At 39.3% G+C, this 5,997-nt stretch overlaps 1 long non-coding RNA gene across 1 annotated transcript; it reads left to right on the top strand.

Annotated features, from left to right (window-relative positions):
• The first annotated feature begins 227 nt into the window (after positions 1–227).
• LOC137231266 (uncharacterized) lies at positions 228–5,733 on the top strand. Its single transcript, XR_010946433.1, has 3 exons — positions 228–378; positions 1,639–1,714; positions 5,440–5,733. It is a non-coding gene; the product is annotated as an uncharacterized lncRNA (long non-coding RNA).
• Positions 5,734–5,997: the final 264 nt, after the last annotated feature.

Genomic DNA, 5,997 nt, shown 5'->3' with positions numbered 1-5,997 from the left:
AAATACAGAACAAGAGGGCATGCTGCCATCTTAGCAGATGAGCATGTATGTAGAAAAGTAACCAAGAGCCTCTATTAACAAGCACCATGGACACAGCAGCAGGACAGGATGTGCAGCCAATAACATTCAATTGACTCTTTATCTGTTGCCTAGGAACCTTGGGTTCATAAGCAACGTCCTTTCTAATTGTGACTTAAGCTGGGACATTCCCATCCTAAGAACCAGTATCTGTGAACTGCCGTGGATAAGTGTTGGTCAGCACAAGGCCAGCTGGATCTTTGAAACCAACAGAGCCAGCAATGAGATCTTCACTCGGGATGAGAATTGCCTCCCCTGGAGCTAGGTCAGCAAATGCAGTCTGTTTGTCAGAGCTAAGAGGTAAGGAATAAAGGTGGATCATTGCATGTTTGTGTTTTTTTCCCCTGCTTTCACTCTGAGTGAGCAGAAGAATCAGGGGAGGCACAAAATGGTCAAGAATAAATCCTTCCTGTAATGACAGTCCAGATTGGGGTGGCCTGAGTCAGGGCTAGAAAGAATAGAAAAATAAATGAGAGAAAATTGGACTCTGAATCAATAAGTTAAAGAACCAGTAGGGGCTTCCCTGGTGGCGCAGTGGTTGAGAGTCTGCCTGCCGATACAGGGGACACGGGTTTGTGCCCCGCTCCGGGAAGATCCCACGTGCCACGGAGCGGCTAGGCCCATGAGCCATGGCCGCTGAGCCTGCGCGTCCGGAGCCTGTGCTCCACAACGGGAGAGGCCACAACAGTGAGAGGCCCGTGTACAGAAAAAAAAAAAAAAAAAAAAAAAGAACCAGTAGGATTACACTAGAGGATCATGAGGCTTGGACTCAGAAGTCAGGTCATCTAATTCCAACACCAGCAACCCACTTATTACCTCTGTAACTATGGTCAAATTGCTAAACTCTCTGAGCTGCTCTCCACCATTTTTTTTAGAGATCTTCATTGAGTTTTATAACTAACCATCTGGGCCACTTGCTTTTTCTCTTCCTGGGCCTTTAAATTCCAACTATTATGCTTTAAATCCACCAATAAAGAGTGAGCCCTCAAAACCTCAGCCCCCCACTTTGACCCCAATAAAAGCAGAACCCCAGGCCTGCACCTGTGTTCTCTCCATGTACTGGTGAACTTGCTGTGTGACACCAGGTGTACTGGTAATTTCCAAGACTCATAAATAATAAACCTTATCTCTTTCAAAGTTTCCTGATGGTTATTGCTGAGGGTGACTTTAATCATAAAAGAATCACAAGGGCCAGTCTAGCTACAACACTAGTTATTGATAGGCTGAGACCTGTACAGAACACTACTACAAATAACAATATCCAGTACAGCTACCACAATCCAAGAAACTATCATCTCCCTCCTGGATTATTAGAATAGGCTTTTTTCCTTTCTTCTCCTATCTTTTTAAAAATTAATGTTTTTATGTTTCCATTTTTTTCTCCTTTATTGGCCTATTAGTCCTACCTCTTTGTATTTTTTTTTTCAGTCATTGCTCTAGGGTTTACAACACACATCTTTATTATGGTTTATCTTCATTTAATATTATAGCACTTCATATATAGTATAAGATACTTCCCACATATTTACCATTTGCTGTGCTCTTCATTCTGTTATGTAGATCCAAATTTCCATCCGGTAGTATTTTCCCTGGACTAAAGAACTACTTTTAAAATTTCTTGAGTGCAGATCTGCTGGTAAGGAATTCTCTCAGCTTTATTTGTCTGAAAAAGAAATCATTATATCTCTTTTATTTTTCAAAGGTTATTTTACAGATTATAGAATTCCAGGTTGACAGTTCTTTTCTTTCAGTTTATTAAAAATGTCATTCTATATTGTCTTCTGGTTGTGAATCTTATTTTGTTCCTCTGTATGTAATATATTATTTTTCTCAGGCTGCTCTTAAGATCTTCTTTTTATCATTGCCTTTCAGCAAGTTGATTATGGGGCGTATTAATGTAATTTTATTATCATATAGTCAGCTAAGAAATCGTTGGGCTTCTTGAATATGTGTGTTTGATCATCATATTTGGGAATTTTTCAGCCATTATTCAAATATTTTTTCTCTCATCTCTTTTTTCATGTACTCCAAATAAATATATGTGGTTAATCAGAAAAATAGAAGGAAAAGAAAAATCTGATGCTGATTTTGAGACAGCTATGTGTTATTCAAATCCAGATATCAAGAATGAACTTAGAAATGTATACCTGGAGCCCAGTACAGGTCGACTGAGGAATCAGAAATTTGGACACAATATCCTAAATTAGGTTCCAAGGAACATTAGTTATGCAAGATGTTCTTCCAAGAAGGGTTCCACAAAAAATAAGCTTGAGTAAGGCCTAATACTGGATCTTCTTAGTGAGTCACAATATTTATCAGCATGCCAAATGCCATGAAAAGATCAATTGTTAAAAATCCATTGTCTTCCAAACTTAGTAGTACACATAATTTTTAAATCAGCAGTCCTCTTTGCATCCCTCAGAATACCATATTTGGGAGTCATCAGCCTTAGGTAAAAGGTAAAGCATGGACACGGGCAATATTCCCCAGGGAGACTATGACAAGTGACACGGCAAGACAGATTTCCCTACATGTTTGTTCTGTTAAACTGAAAATGAATAAAGTGGGAAAGGCATGTTCAATTGGCATGCCCTAACTAAAGGAAGGTAAGGATAGCAATGTGGAAATACAGGAAAAAACTCAGTATAATGAAGAAAATTACTCTCATAGGGGCACAGCTACCTAATCCATCTTTTTTGAAGTAGCTGGAAAAAGATACCAGAAAGCAGCTGCTGTAAATCAGGGAGACAGTATCTGAAAGTACTTATGAGCTCAGATTGTCAGTGTGTGACGGTAAGCAGGTTTCTTAAACTCTTTAAGGCCCAATATATGCATCTGTAAAATAAGGATAAGAATAGTCCCCAAATTATAGTGTTTCAGACAGAAATAAATGAAACAATGACTGCAAAACAATTTGCATAAATTTTGTCCTATAGTGAATACTCATTAAATATAAGCTTCTATTTATTTTTTTCAAAGAAGCATGGAAGACACAAGAAAGAAATGCATGGCTTTAGAGTGAAGACGTTTTTACTAGCAAAGAGAGGGATATATAATCACAAAATTAAAAAGAAAGGTAAGAACAAGCAATGTGTCAAAATACAGAGACAGAAGTTTAAGTCCTGGAACTTTCCATGTTATTCTAGGGCTTATAGAGAAGTCAGCTCACCTCTGTATTTCTCAGTTTCTTTTTCTAAAAGTTGGAATAAAAATACTCTCTTGGGGCTTCCCTGGTGGCACAGTGGTTGGGAGTCCGCCTGCTGATGTGGGAGGCGCAGGTTCGTGCCCCAGTCCGGGAAGTTCCCGCAGGCCGCGGAGCGGCTGGGCCGTGGGCCGTGGCCGCTGGGCCTGCGTGTCCGGAGCCTGTGCTCCGCAGCGGGAGGGGCCGCAGCGGTGAGAGGCCCGCGTACCACAAAAAAAAAAAAAAAAACTCTCTTGGCTGGGTTGTTGAAAAGATTAAATGACATCGCAAATGTGAAGTCTCTGTAAAGGCACACACATCACGTACGAAATATTAAATGAGGATATTTGTATTAGTCCGGGTTCTCCAGACAAATGGAATCCACAGGATATATAATAAATTACAGGAATTGACTCATGGTTATGGAGGCCAAGAAGTCCCATGATCTGCTGTCTTCAAGCTGAAGAACCAGGAAAACTGGTGGTGTAATTCAGTCCAAGTCTGAAGGCCTGAGAATCAGAATATCAGTCTAAGTCCTGGACTGAGTCCAAAGGCCCAATGTCAGAGTGCAGGAGACAATGGATGTCTCGGCTCAAGCAGAGAGAAAAGATTGGCTCTTTCTCCACTTTTTGTGCTATTTAGGTCCTTAGTGGATTGGATGACTCTCATCTGCATTGGTGAGATGATTCACCAATTCATCAGTACTCAATCTACTGATTCAAGTGCTAACCTTTTCTGGAGATACTTTCACAGACACATTCAGAAATGTTTTACAGCTATCCGGACATTCTTTAGTCCAATCAAGTTAACACATAAAACTAACCATTACAATATTATTAGTGAAAAGAGTATAGCCATAAATAAAAAGAGCAGCAATATCTAGTCCAGATTCCATGAGAACTACTATCATCATATTTATATCAAAGTGGAAAGTGATGCAGAAAGAGGTTCAGTGATTAAGCAAGAACTCCCAGAGATGCAGAGAAAGAGCCAGGACTAGAATTTCAGATTTTTTGACCACATGTTCAGTTCTCCCGGTACAGACTTGGAACTGTACAGCCCTTCCTAAGTCTGGATCAATGACACTTTACATTCTGGTCATGAGAAAATCCCTCTCTGCTGCTGTTTTGATGCTTTGCTGCTGGCTGAAGAGTCCAAAGCTACACTGTACAAAAATCACATATCTCCCTTGAGGTCAATAATATTGACATTTTCTGCCTGATTTGGAGGTGCTTTGTCCACAAGCTACAATAAATCTGACTCAGTCTCATTCTCCATATCACTGATAATTCTGACTTTGGCAGGAGCATGTATCATGCCATAGAAACAAAGTGAAGAAGAGGAACTAGATTCTGAGATACAAGTGTGATATATGATGAATGATTCTTCAGTTTGGCTTCTGTTTTGTTTTTGTTTTTAATCTAGAAGGTTACCTCCAAAGAAACTTCGAAATAATTTTTTTTTTTAGCACACTGGATCAAATCCCACACAGACAAATTTTTATCACCACCTAATCTGGCTTACTAATAGCCTGTTCAACCAACTGTGCAAATTTAGTCACAAAAGCACCTTTGTACATGGTGACATAGGATGGAGGAAGTGTTAGGAGGGGGAAAATAACAAAATATGTCTTAATGAGAAATTCCATAGAGTATCTCTAAAAACAAGATAAAAATCTAGTTGAGAGATATGGAAATAGCCATTATCTTTTCTCATAAGGTGCTTTGGGTATTATGAGTCTCCATTCATGATGCATGAACCAATCTTGAATGTGTACTTAGCCCCCAGAATAAATTTAAAAAGAAACACAAAAAGAGCCTCAGCCTATCCCCTCTGCTAATTTGTAGTGGAGATATGTTTTGTTGTTGTAGCCCATCTCCATTCTTCTGGTAACAGAGAACTGCTTTTTCTATCAGAAATCAATGCTTCCACCTTCCATGTGGTCCTGGTGAAGCTGTCAATTATAGCTGTGAACATGTAATTAAGGCCAGCCAATCAGAGACTCCATCTCTCTAGTACAGTGATTGGATTAAGAATGGACACATGGCCTAAAGAAGTATAAGCCTTCCAGATAATAGATATTTGGAGACTGATGGGGGCGGGGGGGGCGGGGAAAGAGTTATTCTTTTTATGACTCACAAGCTATAAGGATATAAGCTTGGTTATCTCTCCCACCACAGAAAGTCTGAGAACTGAACATACATGTAGAAGGAAGAAGAGCTAAACGATGGAGACAGAAGAGACAGACAGCAACAAAGAAAACTTCAATAATACAATTTATGTCACTTAATTTTGATATGCAGAATCAAATGGTTCCAAATATATAAGCCAATATATTCTCCTTTTAGCTTCAGGAGTTTAAATTAGATTTCTGTGGATTTGGCTAAAATAGTGCTAATACAGTATATATTGTATACTGTAATACAGTATATATTGAAGTCTTTCATGATCATAATCTCTAGGACCATGTTTTAGCAGTACAAAATAAATATAAACCAACTTGCTTGTGATACTCCTTTTGAGTAGGGGACATGATTTATACAAAACTAAGAATATGAGATGGGGCAATCCTTAAACATTGATGATCTGAGTCACTGAAAAAAGTTTAATTGTCTTTAAAAGAACACTGAGCAAGACTTCCCTGGTGGTCCAGTGGTTAAGACTCTTCACTCCCAATGCAGGGGGCCTGGGTTCGATCCCTGGTCTGGGAACTAAGATCCCACATATCGGAACTAAGC

Source organism: Pseudorca crassidens, chromosome 9, assembly GCF_039906515.1.
Source record: "Pseudorca crassidens isolate mPseCra1 chromosome 9, mPseCra1.hap1, whole genome shotgun sequence".
NCBI lineage: Eukaryota > Metazoa > Chordata > Mammalia > Artiodactyla > Delphinidae > Pseudorca > Pseudorca crassidens.
The sequence above is the reverse complement of the archived record's forward strand: the minus strand, read 5'-3'. Positions and strand labels throughout refer to the sequence as shown.